The sequence below is a fragment of the Trachypithecus francoisi genome, unplaced genomic scaffold (genome assembly GCF_009764315.1).
Source record: "Trachypithecus francoisi isolate TF-2019V2 unplaced genomic scaffold, Tfra_2.0 Lachesis_group0, whole genome shotgun sequence".
Classification (NCBI taxonomy): Eukaryota; Metazoa; Chordata; class Mammalia; order Primates; family Cercopithecidae; genus Trachypithecus; species Trachypithecus francoisi.
In genome coordinates, this window is record NW_022681453.1 from 10,321,647 (window position 1) to 10,341,894 (window position 20,248).

General features: G+C 35.9%; 1 long non-coding RNA gene across 2 annotated transcripts in view; it reads right to left on the reverse strand.

The window, feature by feature from the left end:
* The window catches only part of LOC117079740, a 76,183-nt gene extending 57,301 nt beyond the window's left edge, over positions 1 to 18,882 (reverse strand). The window contains exons 1-3 of one of the 2 annotated variants that reach the window (XR_004435592.1): positions 15,980 to 18,882; positions 13,411 to 13,502; positions 4,043 to 4,763 (exon numbers count right to left, since the gene is read on the reverse strand). This is a non-coding gene — a long non-coding RNA (uncharacterized LOC117079740). Of the gene's footprint in view, positions 1 to 4,042; positions 4,764 to 13,410; positions 13,503 to 15,979 lie in introns of those variants that run through there. The other variant, XR_004435586.1, reaches the window with a different exon arrangement.
* Between the last annotated feature and the right edge of the window lie 1,366 nt (positions 18,883 to 20,248).

Below are 20,248 nucleotides of genomic sequence, written 5' to 3' on the forward strand. Positions count from 1 at the left end.
TATGTTCAGTATTATTTCCAATAGTACCACAAAATGTCCATTAGGAGAGAATTCTGCTGAAATAGGCAGTTTTATTCATCTGCCTGGAGTAATTCAGTGCAATTAATTCCAACTTTGATAACCAGCAAGCACTTGTTCAATAGGCTATTTATTTAAAAGCAAATCAAGAAGAAATAAGCTTTACTGCTGATGAACAGAATGCTTAGATTTTAAAATGGCCAGGAGGCTACTGGTATTAATAAGCTTTGTCTAATTCATTTCCAGACATGGATGGAGGAGTTTGTACTATTTTTCTGTTCATGTCATAGTCTCTGTCAAGAGGAGAGATCATTCACCTTAGGGAAAGCTTACTGATGTGCAAGTATTTGAAAATAAAAAGGCAATGACAGACATTTAGCAGATTCACAAGGGAAAATAAACTCCTGAAGAATTTTCAGAAAAATTAAAGGGATAACAATGAAAGTGTTGAAAAGATTTAACCATTGATATAAATTTGGGGAAAACACAGAAATACAAATATTGATAATAAAAGTCACAGAAACTCATGTTAAAACCAACGTGGATAAGGATTTACATAATTTAAGTGAGGCAAGCTGGGCCATGACTAGATGTGTCTTATAGACCATTCATTTATGTTATATTTACAGAGCTAAAATGCAAACACAAGACAAGTGGCACCATTTTGTTAGAGAATGTCTACTGTCAATGCACTTGATCATATGGGGCTTAATGGAGCATGATAGAAAGAACACTTCTCTAGGCAGCTAAACCCTGGTCTCAAATGATACTTCTGAAATTTAGCAGCTGCATAACTATGGACAAATTACTGAAGAGCTCTCACCAATAGACATTGCTGAGATGATAGATACACTCTACATCTGTGCTGTCCAATAAGATAGCCCCAGCTTTATGTGGCTATTGAGCACCCGGCATCCAGCTAGTGCAACTGAGAAACTGAATTTTTAACTTTGGTAATTCTAATTAATTTTAATTTAAATGGCAATAAGTGGCTAATGGCTATAGTATTGGACAATGCAGTGCCACCTCAAGTGATTTCCACTTATATGAATTACAATGCTTTTAGTTGCAAGGCAGAAAAAAACATCTAACTTAAAGCTTAAATAACAAAGGGAATGTATTGGTTCATTTTAACTAAAAAGTCCAGATGTAGAAAGTTCCAGGCATAGTTCAATCAAGTGCATTCTCTCTCGCTCGCTCTCTCTCTCTCTCTTTTTTCCAGTACCCTTGCTTCTCCTTTATTTTTGTGTCTGGTCTTTTTACCTTATTCTGGTTTCCCTGATGGTCACAGTCTGACTGCTGGAAGTAGTAACAGGGGTCATTTGCTCCTCATTCACATCTAGTAGGAGGCTAAGAGAGGGGAGCAATGCTTTTCACAAATACTTAAAACAAGCCCAGACTTTTGCTCTGGCAAGATCAATCTGAAATAACCAAGGCTGTGCACTGCTTGACTTGTACCAGGTTTCCTGCCTTTCCCCAAACTAATTACTTTGGAAAATGGATGGAGATTTTTGATGAATGTTGAAACTAAGGGTTTAATTAGGTAGAGAAGGGATGTTCACTTAAAGAAGAAATCTAGAAGCTGTTAGGAAGTAGAATAATAGGGAGTTAATGCTGAATAAGCATTTGATAATTTTCATTCCCATCATCTCAAAAGATTATTGGAATATAATCAATGATGTGATGTGCATAAAGCATCTAACAGTACCTGAAATGTTTAATCCCTTCTCATGTACATATCCCACCATTTCTATGTACTCTGGGAAACTAACTTAACTCTTTGATGCCTCAGTCTTCTCACATGGAAATACTTTACTGTTACGATTCCTTCCAGCAGTAAAAATCTGTCAATGATAATTATTACTGACATTATGTAAACTAAAGGCACATAAATAAATATGTCAAAGGAGAGTCAACTATGTTTGGAGAGTCAACTATGTTTGAAAGCCTCGGATGGCTACAGAAACAAAATGTCATAGTTTCTCCGTAACTGCTCTGAGGAAGAGGCTCTGGTACAAGTGTTTCAATGAATAGAGAGGAGAAGATACACTGTTCTAATTTCTCAGCTCCAGATTTCTGGACTCAACTGTCCTCAAGGGAATCTCTTTCACCCCTAAATGATGAATAGATAATAAAAACCAACCACATCTACCCTTGTAGCTCAATGGTATGATAGAGTCATCTGAGGCCCATCATTAGTAATTGAAATTTAATTGTGCTAGGTTGGAATTCAAGCATCTCTATTTTTAAAGTGATTTTAATGTGTAGCTATGGTTGAAAACACTATAATAATTTTCAGATAAACAGGAAGTGGAATCAAAAACATATACCACATCATTTAGTGTCGAATAGAAGGCCATAATAAAATGATGCAAAGACAGAAAAATAAGCAATGTTACAAGAGTACAAAAATTATTCGACAAAAGATAGATGAAGAACACAGAAAAACATACTTCATCTGGGAACAACACATTTAGATAACTACTTCTTACCCCCAAGAAGATTTTAAAATTAATTCTATGAAATATAAAGATTATGTGACATTTCTTAAGTAGAACTAAAGAATTTATGAAAGACAATACAGCCACAACAGACATTAAAACCAAATTAGAAGTAAAAGCCAGCATATCTGACAATAACAAAATCAAGTCAGTAAGATACCCTAAGTGTTTAAAAATAGCAAGGAGGATAGAGGAAAAGCACTGCAATGAATATCATTAGAAACAAAAAGAGATTGGGAAAACAAACAGTAAAAGTCTATGGAGGGAACAGAACATACAGAATAAATAAATTACATTAGCTGTAATAAAAGATGATTTTCATGAAGTGAAAGAAAGCATAAATCTTCTGGCTAAATAGGCCCGCCATGTATCAGGAAAAAAAAGTATTTTAAAAACTGTGAATAATGAATCATATCTTTGTAAATTTATTATATCTCAAGAATAACCAAAAAACCCTCAAAGTCCATAGTGCCTAATTTCTATTATATTTTCATTCGCTTACACTGATATCTTCTAACAAATAGATATCTGATAAAAATAATTTTGTAAACAAAAAAATAGATTTTTTATTAAAGAAGAAACTTAGGCTGAAATAATTAAATCACTAAGGATGTATTTTTAATTTTTGTGTAAAAGGGGATAAGTAATCTAGAAATTTTATTCTGACATTTTTATTAAGAAATAAATTTTCAATTTGGCAAAGACTCTGTATTAGTCATGTATCTCCAGAGAAATAGAACCAATAGGATATTTGTGTCCAGATAGAGATAGGTAGTGATAGAGATTTACTATAAAAATTGACTCATGCAATTATGGAGGTCAAGAAGACCCATGATATGCCTTCTGTATTCTGGAGACCCAGAAAAGACTATAGTGCAGTTCAGTCTGAGTTCAAAGGCCTGAAAACCAGGGCAGCTCTTAGTGTAACTTCTGAGAGGTAACAACATGCTAGCAGCCCTCCTTCGCTCGACGCCTCCTTGGCCTTGGCGTCCACTCTGGCCACACTTGAGGAACCCTTCAGCCCTGGGCTGCACTGTGGGAGCCCCTCTCTGGGCTGGCCGAGGCCAGAAGCAGCTCCCTCTGCTTGCGGGAGGTGTGGAGGGAGAGGCGCCCGGAGGAACCGGGGGCTGCATGTGGTGCTCACAAGTCAGTGCGAGTTCCGGATGGGCGGGCTCAGCAGGCCCCACACTCAGAGGGGCCGGCCAGCGCCACCAGCCCCGGGCAGTGAGGGGCTTAGCACCCGGGCCAGCAGCTGTAGAGGGTGCATGGGGTCCCCCAGCACTGCCAGCCCACTCTGGCCTTGCTTGAATTCTCACCAGGCCTCAGCCACCTCCCCACAGGGCAGGGCTCAGGACCTGCAGCCCGCCATGCCCAAGCCCCCCCCCCACCCCCACCGGTGAGCTCCCATGCAGCCTGAGCCTTCCAGACAGGTGCCACCCCCTGCCCAGTCCCATCGACCACCCAAGGGCTATGGAGTGTGGGCACGCCACACGAGACTGGTGAGCAGCTTCACCTTTCAATAAATCTTGTTGCTGCTCACTCTTTGGGTCTGCGCTGCCTTTATGAGCTGTAATACAACGAAGATATGCAGCGTTACTCCTGAGGTCAGCAAGACCACAAACCCACCAGAAGAAACGAACAACTCCAGATGCTGCCTTAAAGAGCTGTAACACTCACTGCGAAGGTCTGCAGCTTCACTCCTGAAGTCAGGGAGCCCACGAACTCACCAGTAAGAAGAAACTCTGAATACACAATCTTTAAGAACTGTAACACCGCGAGGGTCCACGGCTTCGTTCTTGAAGTCAGTGAAACCAAGAACCCACCAATTCCGGACACACTTCCATTCAGAGGCCAAAGACCTGAGAACTGGGTTTGGTGCCACTGGTGTAAGTCCTAAATCCAAAGGCCTGAGAACCAGGAGCTTTGATGTCAAAGGGCAGAAGATGAATGTCCCAGCTACAGTAGAAAGAGAATTTACTCTTGCATATCTTTAGGTTCTATTCAGGGCCTCTACAGTTTGGACAGTGCCCACTCACGTTGGTGAGGGTGGATCTTCTTCACTCAGTTTATCGATTCAAATGCTCATCTCTTCTAGAAATACCATCCCAGACACACCGAGAAACAATATTTTTCCAGCTACCCAGACATCTCTTAACCTAGTCAAACTGACACATAAAATTAGCTGTCACAGCCTCACATATAGTGATCACCTGTGCACATTTTTATAAAGATTAGAGATGTAATCTAAGGAGAGAACACAGAAAAACTATAGAATTATAATTTAAATGATTTCTACAGTCAGAGGAGAAAAAGATAATTATAAGATGATTTTGCACAATGTTTTATTATGCTAACAAGTATTTAACATTTTAAAACAATCAGCTATTTTATTTATCAATTTATTTTATTTTATCCAATTTACCATCATTGATTCTATTCTGCTGTCTTTAGGCTTACCTTATGTTTCTTTTCAAACTTGAACATTTCATATTATTTTTATCATTTCTCGTTTCTTCTATGTAAACTTTAGCCTCATCTCAAAGGTTTTGATATGGAATATTTTAGCATTGTTATTTACTAGACACATTACAACATCAGATTAAATATCTCTGAATCAGTAATTCACTATGAGAAGGTTTTTAAATTTCAAATCGTTGTTTTCTCCCTCTCTTATCTTTATTTCCACATATACTGGTTTGTGGTCTGAAAATTTGACCTCTGTTGTTTGTGTATTGAATGTAGCTTAAACAATAATAAATTATTATCTCACTTAAGAAGTTCAGGAGTAGAGATTTTCAGAGTTTGCTGTGCAAGTTGATGATACCATCCAGGACACTGTCTCTCCTTATGCTCTATCCACCTCCTGTATTGGCAGTGTCTGCCCTCACGGACCCAAGACAATTAGATTACAGCAATTCCCAGTGTCATTTTATGTCACAAACATGTCCAAAAGCAAGAAGGGAAAAAGAAGTGTTCTCACAAGTCTCATATCAGGGATAAAAATATTTTCTAGAAGGCCCAAAAGTGTTTTCCCTTTGATCTCACACACCCAACAATTACTAACAAGTAAGAATCAGATTGTTATCATCAACTTAGATCCATCATAGTTCATGCACTGCTGTTAGCAAAAATGCCCACATTGGCATTCTGTTAACCAGAAAGAAGAGTGAATTATTGCTGGGTGGATGTACAACCAACAATATCTGCTTTACAAATAATAAATACAATTTATCTACATAGATACATATAATCTCATATATTATATAATTATATATAATATACACTAATACATATTATGTTTTATATGTATATATTTTATATATATAAAATCTCACTGATATTTTTGGATTGCCTCTAAATTAATTTTGATTTTTTATATACTTAATCTGTGAAGAACTCAGAAAAAGGTGCTAAAGTCTCCAATTACTATTACACATTTGGATTGCCAATGTATTTTACTTTATACATTTTAGTTCTACATTTGTTTGTTGCAAAAGGTTGATGATGAAGTTTTATACATTGTGTAACATGTAGTGCTTATTGCAAGAAAAAGATCTCTGAATGTTAATACTTTTCACCTTGAATTCAATTTTATTTTTGTCAGATATAACTTTGTGATTTCTTTAGCCTTTCTGCCTCACTAAATGTGTGTGTTGCTTTTTATTTGTTTGTTTTGATGTGCTTTATTTTCCTTTTTTATTAGGTAGGTGTCCCATTCACACTTACTAAGATGAGGAAAATATTTGGTCTTATTTTTATGTTAATGGTTTTTTGCTTTTCCTTCTTATGGCACTGAAATGTTTCTTTATGCTCTAATTTTGTTACATTATCTGTGTTTGCTAAGGTATACCTCACCCCTAGTAATTTGGAGTATAGGAATTCTATTTTATGTTTTACATTAGTTGCTTTTGTACGTCATAATAGTTTCTGAAGCAACTAATCTATTGATTCTCCTCTATAAAAATTCAAAATAGAAGTCATACATTAGATAATGATTTTAAAAAACTGGTACACGAGTGGAAAAATAGGGATTCCTGTGTATTTTTTACAGAAGAGTAAATGTTGCAAGCCTTTTTGGAAGGCAATTTAATAGTTTATCAAATGCTCATATCCCATGTCTTAACAATTCCACTTCTAAGAATCTAAAAGAAATGCAGAAAAAAAGATACTCATACAATGTGATTTCATTATGATTCCAATGGTGATTCCATTATGAAGAGCCTTGTGTGTTATGGCAAAATGTGTGTGTGTGTGTGTGTGTGTGTGTGGTGTGTGTGTTTATCGTATCACTCAGGGGTCAACAAATATATGTGCATTTGTATCTTCATAAATATATGTATATGTGTATCTTGCTAAAACAATGAGGAAAAATGCTATATACTGACATAGATCTATCAGAAATACAAAAGTTAAAAAGCCCAAAGCAATAATTATTGTATGCTTTCCATTGATGTTAAAATGTACATAAGCATAAATGTTTAAGTAAATGAATAGAAAATGTTCTAGAAACATACACTGAAAAGTATTAGCCATTATTACTTCTGGGAAGAAAAGTAGAATAGGGAAGTAAGAAGAGGAGATTATCATATGTCATTCTATATTTTGTTTTAAATGTTTACAATAAGAATGTAGTCATATAATTATTTTTAAAAAGGGATGTTTTAAAAATCCATTTAGAAGAATAAATGTGTAAAAACAGCTAGAATAATTCTAGAAATAAAAGATTTTCCCTAATAGATATTAAAATAATATGCTTGACAAAAAGATCGAGAAATGAACTAACAGTTCATAAAAAGACTCAAGGGCCAGGCATGGTGGCTCAGGCCTGTAATTCCAGCACTTTCGGAGGCCGAGGCGGGCAGGTCACCTGAGGCAGGAGATCGAGATCAGCCTGGCCAACATGGCAAAACCCCATCCTTACGAAAAATACAAAAAAATTAGCTGGGTGGTGGCCTGCACCTGTAATTCTAGCTACTCGGGAAGCTGAGGCAGGAGAATCGCTTGAACTTGGGAGGTGGAGGTTGCAGTGAGCCAAGATCCACACCACTGTACTCCAGCCTAGGTGACAAGAGTGAAACTCCATCTCAAAAAAAAATAAAATAATAAAATAAAAATAAAAAGACTCAAGTATACATGTCAATTTAATGAATCAAAAAGGTATAATATAAATTTTGTTCTTTAATAATAGAAACATTGAGAAATGAAAAACCATTTTTTTAAATGGTCAGTACTCACTGTACACTAAATTATAGATTTATTAAATATTTAATTTTAGCAACAAAGCCATAAAAGCAATAGAAGAGAATACAGATAATCACTTTAATTATTTTGGGTTTGGAATGCTCTTTCTCAACATGAAAATTAAACCAGAAACTAGAACAACATAAAAAAATTACAGGGTTATCTACATAAAAATGGAAACATTCTGTATAAAAAATAAACATACCATACATAAGTTTGAAAGCAGAAAATAAGTTTGCTAAAAAGTATTTAGAAGATGAATAGCAAAGACTTAATATTCAGATATATAAAGAGTTCTTACCAATGAAGAAGTAAAAGATAAACGTGACCAAAGAATAAGGGGTAAACAGCAGGTATTCACTTCAAGCTATCTTCAACTGCCTTGGCTTTGTAATTATAATTTCCAAGATTTTGCAATCTGCAGCCATTGATCCCAAAGACCTTATGACACACAAGCCACCAACAGTGTCGTCTAGAATTCAACCAACAGTAGATTTTCATACTTTGTGCAAGAGGAAATTAAACTGTGAAGCCTTTTGCTTAGCATACATTTGTTTTTCCCTGCACAAAGCCTACTTTGACAACAGAATTCTTTCCAAGAGACGATAAAAGAAAAATGCTGTGGCATTAATTTAAACAAACATTGCCCATTAGTATTTTCATATTTCCTCTGGTCACTCTAGATAGTTTATGTTAGAAAATCGAAGGCAAAGCATCTTTTCTTCAATGATGCCTGCCTGCACTTGGCAAGCCCAGATGCTGCTCTGGGATTCTGAGAATCAATACCATTTCATTTTACTCATTCCCATTTGGATAGATATTTCACAGAAAGAGCAAGTCTACATCTATTCAAAATACTCATTTATTTGTTGTTTTGGCAAAACAGCTCATGAAGCTTGCTTTTGATAACCGTTGGATTTGATCAAATGTTTTTAGCAAGTTAAGATATTAGTGAAAGCATAGAACTAAAATTCCTGTTTTGAAATATTTTCTTGGGAAGTAGCTAGGCATTATCACTCAAGCATTCACCATAGCAAGAAATACATTAATCAGTATGAGATAAGTACTGGCAGAAAGGAATTCTGATTCAAGGAAACTTTTCTGAGTTCTAACTGTGTGCCAAGCCTTATTTCAAGCAGTGAGGAAACAGTATGTAACAAAATAACTCCCAGCAGTTGTTGAGCTTCATTGTAGTGGACAGAAACAGATTGTATAGAAATAAACATATGAGCAAGGAGGATATCAGATGGTGAGTTCTATGGAACTGTACTGATGCACAGGAGAAAAAAGTCAGCCTTTGCCAGTAGCATCATTTTTTTCATTCTTTACAATAAAATTTTTGTATATGTGAGTGTGTGTGTGTATATATACATATTTTGTAAATATTTACAGAGGGTGCCAGGTAAGCCCTTTATATGTACTCTCTCATTTGATCTTCATGGTAATTCTATATTGATAGGTATAGCTCTGGGTGTAGATAGATTTTTTGAATAAATACATTTTAATAATTTGTTTTATCACCCATTCTATATTATATTGTTATTGAGAAAAGAAGCTATGTCTTGTTATTTGTGCTTTCTCGATCCTACTTCACTTCTAAAAAAATCTTTAATTCCCATGCCCTTATCTACATTTAGCAGCCCTCTCCACACTCCTCTTCCAATTTCTAGCTATTAGTAGTATTACATTTGGGAAGTTAGACACCCAGTTAATTTTCTATACATTTACATATGTATAAACATTAACATTAAATTTATTTTTAAATAAGGGTATAATAATTCATAACAGGATTTTTACATTTGAAATAGAACTTGAAGAATGTGTATAGGACTATCTTATTCTAAAAGTTGCATTGTCTTTATTGAATGAATGAAAGATACTTTATTGGATCCCCTCCATGGGGATAGACACTTAGGTCATTTATAATTCTTTCTCTGTTGTAAATAATATTGAAAAAAAAAACCTTTATGTACACATGTCAGCATGTTTACATGAAATACATTCCTGAAAGTAGAATTGTTGTAAATAATGAAAGGCTATTTATATTTTACAGATACTTCCAGGTTGCCTTTCAAAATGTTTCAGCAAGTTACAGTCCTACTAACATGTCTTCATATCTTTGGCAACACTCGATAACATAAATCTTTTTAACTGTCATTTTGAAAGCTTTTAAATTGCATTTCTCTTATTTTTAGTGTAAGTATGTATGGTCATATAATCTTTTCTTCTGTAAATTGTGTGTTCATTTCTTTTATCTATTTTTCTATTGGGATTTTTGTAATGACTTGTTAGAGTTTGTCTCATATTCTGGATGTGGATTCTGTATATTGTAAATAGCTTTTTCTCAACTTATCTTTTTAATAGTAGCAAACATATATATAATATTTAATATGGGCCAGGTACTTTCTAAGGTACTTTACATATTAACTCATGTATGGCTTAACACTGGTCCTATGAGGAAGGTACTATTACCATCTCTAATTTACAGGTAAAAATCCAAGGTATGTACTGGTAAAAGTCTGAGACATTGAGCAATCACAAACTTACCCAAAGCCACATAACCAAGTTGAGGAACCAGAATCTAAACAATAGACACTCTGGCTGCAAAGTCTGTACTTTTCAACACTAAGTTTAAAACTGAACATAAAAATAATCCATTCCTTTTCCTTTTTATATCTTCTGGGCTTCATATCTCTTACAAAAAGGTTTTTACCACATAAAAGTTAAACACTTTTTTCACAAATGCATTTTATAATTTTGGTTATAATTAACTATTAAAATAATCTAGAATTCATTGTAGAGCATGATGTAAGGTCTGAAGATTACATTATTTTTTCCAAGTGGGTAGCTAATTGTTCAAAATAACTTGAACAATTTGTAGGCTATCTTTTTTTCTACCAATTGAAAATTGCCTTTATTATAAAGTGAAAGTTTATCTACATACCGGTCTACTTCTTTTTTAAAAGAACAGATTATACATTTTTTTTATTTCAATACATTTTTAGGGAACACATGGTGTTTGGTTATATGAATAAGTTCTTTAGTGGTGATTTCTGAGATTTGGGTGCACCCATCACATCTGGGTCTACTCGTATAACCTCTATTCTATATCTTTGTTTGCCTATTTCTACACTACAACTGTACTGTTTTTACTACTATAGTTGATAGCATGCTAGGTATCTCCTAGGGAAGACTCCTTTACTATAATTGTGTCTTTAAAACTTCTTTGGCTATCCTTATGCATATTTTCTTCCTCACACATTTGCTTTTTTCTTTCAATGTACTCTATGAAATTCCATTATGAAACATCATCCCATTCTTTTTTGTTTGTTTTTGTTTTTGAGACAGAATCTCACTCTGCAGCCCAAGCTGGAGTGCAGTGGCATGATCTCAGCTTACTCCAACCTCCACTCAAGCGATTCTCGTGCCTCAGCCTCCCTAGTAGCTGGGACTACAGGCATGCACCACCACGCCCAGCTAATTTTTTGTGTTTTAGTAGAGACGGAGTTTCACCATGTTGCCCAGGATGGTCTTGCACTCCTGAACTCAGGAGATCCACTCACCTCGGCCTCCCAAAGTGCTGAGATTACAGACGTCAGCCACCGTGCCCAGCTAAATTTTTTTTGTATTTTTAGTAGAGACAGGGTTTCACTGTGTTAGCCAGGATGGTCTCGATCTCCTGACCTCGTGATCCACCTGCCTTGGCCTCCCAAAGTGCTGGGATTACAGGCGTGAGCCACCACGCCCAGCCCCATATATGAAACCTTATTAGATAGACTGATTGAAAGATAGATAAATATTATTTGCTTTTATCAAATGCATCAAATTTAGTTACCTTGTATTTTTCTTTACTCTGTTAATACATTAAAATAGCATATTTTCTAACACTGATTTGCATTCTTAGAATAAACAATTCTTTTTTTTTCTGTTTGTTTTTGTTTTTGTTTTTTGTTTTTGTTTTTGTTTTTTTTTTTTGAGGCAGTGTCTCGCTCTGTCGCCCTGACTGGAGTGCAGTGGCCGGATCTCAGCTCACTGCAAGCTCCGCCTCCCGGGTTCACGCCATTCTCCTGCCTCAGCCTCCCGAGTAGCTGGGACTACAGGCGCCCGCCACCTCGCCCAGCTAGTTTTTTGTATTTTTTAGTAGAGACGGGGTTTCACCGTGTTAGCCAGGATGGTCTCGATCTCCTGACCTCGTGATCCGCCCGTCTCGGCCTCCCAAAGTGCTGGGATTACAGGCTTGAGCCACCGCGCCCGGCCAGAATAAACAATTCTTTACTATTATGCAATTATTATTCTAATGCCCAGCTCATTTTTTTGTTCAGAATTTTTTGAATTTATGTTTATAAGTGAGCTTGTAACACTGGTTCACATCTTCATGTACTATGCTAAAGTATTACTGGACCTCAGTTACACAGAAGAGAGTTTAGATACTCCTCAGTTCATGGGAAGGCATTATCAAAGGTCTTTGTGTGTCCCATATTCATTTCTCAATTTTAGTCTTATATATTTTTTTGTTCTTCTCTTTCATAATCAGGAAATATATTTGTATTTGTATATCTGTGATTACTTATAAAATAAATAATAAACTAATTGTTTATAAACTTAAATGTCCGTTTTCTCTAAGTTTGTTTTATCTCTTAAGTATTTTGTTATAAATGATTATTTATTTAACTTTTTTTGCACAATTTATTGTGTTTTGAATATCCATCTGTCCAATCTAGTTCGTTTCATCTAGTGTTTGATTACAGTATTACTGTTAGCAAGTAAATGATGCTTGCTGCCCAAATGCACTAAAAGCCAATATTATCACACCAGGTTCTTGAGAAAAGAGAAGCTTTTTATTGCAAGTCGACCAAGAAGACAGGAGTCTAGCTCGAATTTGTCTCCCCCTGCTGACTTTAAGGCAATAATTGTATTAGAAAAGATTTAGAGGGTGGAGTCTGAGAATTAATAGGTAATTTGTGGAAGGAAAGGAGAGGCCTGGAGGTTCCTTCTGGGTGCAGTTACTTTTTCATGCTTCTTCATGGGTCTCATGTGCAAATTCAGGGTCAGTTCGTATAAAACATGTGATGTCTGCAAGCTCATTCTGCATAAACTCCAGTTGGCCATATTGGCTCTGAGAGTAGCTAGTTTTGTTATCTTACAAGCAGATAGTGATAGTGTCTCAACATTTCAACAAATTGTTTGCTTTCTTACCTACTATCCTGCAAACTCAAGGATTTCTATTAGTTCCTATTTTCTTTAACTGTTTGGGCATGGTTTTATTATGTTATTTGCATTTTTCATATTTTACTTATTTTATTCTGATAGTGATGAAGATCTATTTGCCTCCATCTATTTGTACCATAAATAGTGCTTCAGGGAACATGCTCAGGCACCTGTACAAGTGTTCCTGGGATATGTACCTAAGAGTTGATTTCCTGGATGCATTACTTATAAACTGCCATGTAACAAATTATCCAAAACTTCGTAGCCTAAATCTTCAAACTTTTTTTTAAATCTCAGGGTATCTCTGGGCCTGGAATTGGGTAGCAGATGAGCTAAGTGGTTTTGGTGCAAAATCTCTATAAGATTCCAGTCCAGCTATTGCCTGGGGCCACAGTTATCCTAAGGTTAGGCTGACTAAGAATCCATTTCTAAACTTACTTACATGGGTATTGTTTAGAAGTTTCAATTCTTTGCTGTGTGGGACTCTGTAGTGCTACTCACCATGGTAGTTGGATTCCCTGGAATGATAGTGATCTGAGAAGGAGAAACAAAAACAGAGAGAGAGAGGCAGGGTTAGAAGTTAGAAAGTAGAGGAGAGGGAGATCTTTTTGTCTTAGATAGGTAGGTAGGTAGGTAGACAGACAGACAGACAGATAAATAAATGAGAGAGAGGTGGGGAAATGAACAGAGAGGAAAGGATTAATAAAAATTTTATTTTATTTATTTATTTTATTAATAAAAATGAAACCTTTCGTTGTTTGTTTGATTTAATGCTTTCTCCTTTGTTCACTCCCAGATCTCTGTACTCTAACAACCACGATTCTGTTCCATTTAATGTATTTTTCGTTGTTTATATATATCCCTGTGAATGTGGGATGTGGGTTCACCACATTTTGTCAATCTATGTCCTCAAGTTACTCTCCTCCTCCACAAATATCAGTGCAATGAAAATCCTCACATAATCCCTGTGGTCTTTCTCTCTCTCTCTCTCCCCGACAGGCAGAGCTTGCAATGAGCCTAGATGCGCCACCGCACTCCAGCCTGGGCAACAGAACAAGACTCCCTCTCAAAAAATAAACTTTAAAAAAAGTGTTGTGCTGGTGGGAGGGGGATATACCAGAGGTAGAATTGCTAGATGATGGGTACATGGAAGCTGAGTCTGGACACTTAGTGCCAAATGCGAAATTGCTCTCCAGAAGGGCCACCCCAGCCTACGCTACCATCAGCAGGGCTTGAGGTTACTAGTTTCTCCTCATTCCTGTCAACACCTGACATTACCCAGATTTTTGTCAGTCTAACAGCTGTATAATAATGCCTCATTTTAAATGAATTTGCATTCTATAATTCTGAATGATGCTGAGTATCCTTTTACATGTTTATTAGCTTTTAGGATAGTCTATGTTTGTTTGTTTGTTTGTTTGTTTTTAGGATAGTAAATAACACAAAATGCTGGCAATATTGATCAAGGTGAAAGATAGTAGATTAAAATAAACAAAATCCAGCTGTAAAATAGATACAACTACAGGGAGATAAAGTTGCCCAGAAAATTCTAAAAGTTTTCAGAGAAACAAATTATTAACAAACAAAAGAAAAAAAAATCAGAATTCCAGATTTCTCATTACCAACACCAGATGCTAGAAAGAAATATAACAATATATTCAATGCTTTGATGGAACATTACTTTGAATCTAGAATTCTATCCTCAGCCTAATTATCCTACAATTGTGAAAGTAAAATAAGACATATTCAGATATGGGAAATCTGAAAAAGTTTACTATTCATGTACCTTCTTGGAAAGAATTCATTACAAGTAACTAGATTATAGCTCCCTATAGGTATATATCTTTCCCAGGGGAGGGAGGAAGGGAAGGAAGAAAAGAAAGAAAGGAAGGAAGGAAAGGAGGGAGGGAGGGAAAGATGGAAGGAAGGAAGGAGTTTCTATGACTTTAGAGCCTATGTAGCAATGTCCTCCACCATAGTTTATTTTACTCCAAATAACTATATGCTTGATCTCTTAGTGGCAGAGTGGTAACATACTTAAAAGACTTTGCTGGGCTGGGAGTGGTGGCTCACACTTACAATCCCAGCACTTTAGGAGGCTGAGGGAGGAGGATCACTTGAACCCAGGAGTTCAAGACCAACCTGGGAAACATGGTGAAACCCCATCTCTACAAAAAAATTCAAAAATTAACAGGGCATGGTGGCGCATTCTTATAGTCCCAGCTAGTTGGGAGGCTGAGGCAGGAGAATTACTTGATCCCAGGAGGCAGAGGCTTCAGCGAGCCAAGATCACATCACTGCATTCCAGCTTGGGCAGCAGAGCAAAACCCTGTCTCAAAAAATGAAAGAAAGAAAAGAGATTTTTCTGCTCTTCTGCTAGTTCTTCCAGAACATGGCATCTGCCTTCTTGTTCTCACATCTTTGACCTACTGAATTAGTACCCCAAAATAGGCCTGCTCTGAGCTGATATCTCACCTAGGATGTTTCATGCAACAGGATATTAATCAATCCTTGGTTTAAAAAAAAAAAAGTGTCATGGGTTTGACGAAGTCGGAGGGACTTCTTTCCCATAGGCTTTCTCAGTCATGGCAATGTTTACCAAATGGATTTGGCCATGGTGCCCTTTAGGGATGGGGAGCATCTTGCAGAATTAGTGCTTTGAAAATCACTTTGGAAAACTCTGTTTCTTGTTTTAGACTCTTATGATCTATAATGTTCAATATTAAAATATGAAAACAGCATGCTTTGTTCCCTACTCAATGCCTAGTAAATAGTAGACATGCAATAAATATATTTTAATAAAAGAATAAATGAATGAGAGTATCAATTATTGTAAAAATGTTCTATTATAGAAGGTGGATATTAAATCTATGATAAGCTATTGCTTCTATTTATTGTAGAGTGTGATTTTTACCCAGAATCTAACAACTTCAAAAGAAAACAAAAATATCATCTTACTTATAATTGGATAATACACTGCCTATGAAACAAAATTTACCAAAATCCCTTACTTTTGTAACTTTAGTAAAAATCTTCAGGTGTGTTTACAGCCTTCTGTGGTAGAATCCAGTGGTGATTGTCCTCTACCAGCTTTAGGCTTATCATCAGTCTGGATCTTCGGGCCTTATCTGCAATGAAATTTCCATCAGTCTATATTTGTGTTGTGCTTAATTATATGAGTCTCAAATGCACTTATATTTCTTAGTTTGACCTGCCTTAACAATTAGATTTTATGTTCTTAAAAGGCAGTGTCCATGTCTTCTATTTCTTCTCTCTGTTGAGGTACAGTCTTTCTCTCAAGTTTGATGTGATCTTTAAAAATGCTCAGATTTATGTTTTTTAATGGATGCAAATAAATATTGTCATTGTCTGTAAAATGGAATAATACAATCAATAGATTATAATTAAATGGAAGGGATGTTGTGAGATTTGGAGGATGATCACACAAAGACTTGCAACATCCAGCTGAAAACACAAAATTCCCTGGTAATGTGACCATCAAAACATCTGTTTTGTGAGAAATGATAATAAAATTAACCAGGCAACATTTATGAATTTGCTCTCTCTACAGTTTCTCTTCCAATGCTCCTTTTTCCAAAATACTGGAAACTTTGGCATCCCTTATCAGCAGGGGGCAGACAACAAGGTATGACATTCTATGGACCTGACTTCAAGTGTTCTATTCTAGGAGCTTGAGAAAAAGATTTCTTTTCTCCCTTTATTTGTGAAAATGTGCGCATTGCTACCCACCTTCTCAGGCTGACAATAAACAAAGATTATACAAGATAAATTGTATAAGGTGCATAACACAGCATGAGTGCTCTACAATTATTAACTTCTTCCACTTTCCCACATATCCATCTCAATAGCACCTACTCCAACACAACTTCTTGACAAAATATCTACTATCTATTATTAAAGCTAAGTTTCTTTCCTCTAAAGAAAGTCTTGAATACATTCATCTTTTTTTTCTTTTTTTTATTATTTGAACTATATTTAGACAGAAAATTTCTAACATAACATACCTTTGTGTTGTCTATCGGCAGACTTCAACATAAGCCACTTCAACATTCTATTCTACTTTATTTGCAGTTCTAACAATCTCAGTGTTCATAAAGGACCTGGCAACCTAACAATGGAGTTAGAAATTGGAAATTTGCTATTTTCAAATATTCTTACTTTTCTTTAATCTATGTTTTTAACAATTATTTTTCTATATTTTCTTTCTTTATTGAAACAATGGAATGCTCAACAAAGTACATTTCATCATAGTAAATTAGACTTAGATAAGTAGAAAAAAATGCAATTAAGAAAGCTTTCTATTTGCTTCCATTTTAACGAAAGATTGTGAAGTTGACATGACCTCTTACACAAGGTTCAGCTGTGGTGTTTTGAATTACCTAACAAATAAAAAATTCATGGGAGACATTCAGCTACACTGTTGGACCTTAGCTACTTTCTTCTGTCTTCTAGTAAACATTCCTGACACATTTGGCTCTTGTGAATCTATAAGTGCATGTGAAGAGAGGTTGGGGTGAGTAGGAGGAGTAAGTAGAAGAGATGGAAAGAAATGAGAGAGAAGGGATAAGAGTAAAAGATTTTCTGTTCAGAACCACATACATTACTAAAAATGCATTACCCTTTGTACTTGTGAAAGATAGGTTCCTTATGCTTTCCACACCCAAGTTTAGATGGGACAGCTAAATGAAGACATTTTCCTTTAGAAAAGCCACAAATCATTTTTTAAAGCATGAATTAATAAGAGATTTTGCAGCAATATTACTCTGTTACTGTCCAGTTCTCAAAATGGAAATCTATAGAATACCAGTTCTTTTTTAGTTAGGAAGTAAATGACCACATGAAGTCCCTTTCCAAACATTTCTCCATTGCAAGCATTTTAAATAATTTCTCCAAGGGAAGTACTATATATTCTGAGTGAATAGCATGACATTATGAACTACATCTAACATCAGATTTTTCTTCACCAGGCCTGTCAGTGCTCTTTAGTTCCACTGTAATGAAATGAAAATCATGGGAGCTTGGAAGAAATATCTTCCTCACCCTGATACTCTATTAACTGGGGAATTGTACTATTTTCTTCACCATGGCAACAAACACACTCAATAGAGTTAGCGCTCACCTTTCCTGCACAGAGTGATGGGGAAAAATGGAAACAAAGAAAAGTGAAGCAAATAAAGATTTCAGAAAGCAATGAGTTAAGGAAATCATGAACCCAGGGCAGTGTGAGCTTGATGATCAGCATTAAGGGCCTTGTTTCAAACAAATTTTACTAGACTAGGTAACATGATCTAGAGAAGACTTTCAGTTTATACTTGATTAAATGTCAGAATAGGTGACTTATAATGTCAGCCAGTCAATTGAAAGGTGAACTTAAATGGTCTCATTTTACAGGAAGGTTAATGTCAGTAAAAGGCATAGATTGACCAGTAATCTTGAAATAAGGCTCTGAATTACTCATATACACCATCATTAAAAAGCAAAGAACTTGTTCTCATCAGCACATACAATTATTTGAATGATTTTGAAGGAATCAAGTCTGATTTGCGCTATGAAATATTTTAGCCATATTTTCCTTTTTTTCCAGAAAATAGAGCTTAGCTTAAAATGTAAGATATTCAATACTCTACTCAATTTATATTGTTCAAAATATTCCAGGCCATCCATCTTCCCCTGACATTCTGAGGTTTGTAATGGGTTGTATTTCTCTAGGACATTCTGGTACAGGCAAAACCACCAGAAACGGGGCCAAGTGGTTATTTCCTGTTCTGCAAAAACGGACAAAAGAATCAGAGTTTTATTTTGTCACATGAGAAGCAATGCGAGAATTGATAAAAGAAATATCAGTTAAACAGAAATCAAATCATTGCATTACAGCCAGGAAGTCAAGAAAAAAAAAAATGTTTAAATCATGGGATTTGACCTATGTGGGATTTCCAAGATTTAAAAAGGAAAAAGAAAATTAAAAAATCAATTTGGTCATCTATCTTAAATAAAATAAAGTGACAAACTCTACATTTTTTTCTTTACACCTAGTTTTTTAGTATCATGTAGTTTTTAGTATGTTTTATTAAAAGCAAATTTGGCACTCATGTTCAGAGAAAAGGTTCAGAATAGTGTATTCAAAATAGAAAAATAATTTGGCGGTACTTCTGGGAAAGATGATGGAGAGAATGCCTATTTTAAAATCACTGCCCTCTTTGAAGCTCAGCAAAATTAAGAAAAATAACCCCAAATAACAAAAATCTTAAAACCAGAAAATGGTGCTGATATGATACCATAAATGTCAACATCTAATTATCAGTTACAATATAATTTGGCACAAACTGGAAATGCACATTGAATGTCAGCACCCAGATCCCATAAATGAGAGTCCCAGTGTGGCATCTGGGGAGTTAGTGAAGGAAAGGATACTCAAAGCTACTGCCTGTTGAGTTTTTACTGCATGTCAGGACTTCATCTAAGGGTTTTACCTGCATCATTTCAACGACTCTGCTCTGTAAGTTGGTGCTATTATAATCTTTGTTTTGCAGATGGAGAAACTCAATTTTGGCTGATGTCACAAAGCTACATAACAAGCAACTGGGGGATCTGGAATTTTAACACAGTTTTCTTTCAGCTTTAAACTTATCTCTGAGTGATTAAGCTATGAAATCCTTACGAGAATGTTTTGGAGTGCTCTACTTATCACCCTTAACTTTGAAGGAGAAAGTTGGAAGTTTTGCACACAATGGAAAAAAGAGTTCTCCAACCCCAACCTCTAATGTTACAGGGGACAAGGAGGAATTCAACAACTTGGTGAGGAGTATAAGCAGAGCTGAGGAGAAAAAGGCAGCTCAAGGGCAATGCTTTTGTTTGTTTCACTAATATCTTTGTCTAGCCAGGAGAGACTAGGCCCAGAAGCAAGTCCAGGCTGGAGAGAGATGAAGAATAATATGCCAGAGCCCACCTTTTAAGTCACAGACCAAAGTGATCTGTGCTGAGAAAATATGAACTGAGCAACCAAGTATCTCACTGCCGATTGATGAGACATCAAAAAGATGTGGTCACTTCTAAAGGTGGCTGGCCTGCCCAGAAAGCCAGAAAAGGAGCCAAATTTGAGGGTAGTGCCACGGTTTACATTATATTCTCCAACATGCTGGAACTGATCTTGGCAGCAGAGTTTGAGAGATATGGAAAGTGCAGGAAGAAGTCACTGGATTTTGGCTGTTAATTAATTCTGATCCAGGCTGAGTGGTGCTAGGCATCCTAGGATTTCTTGT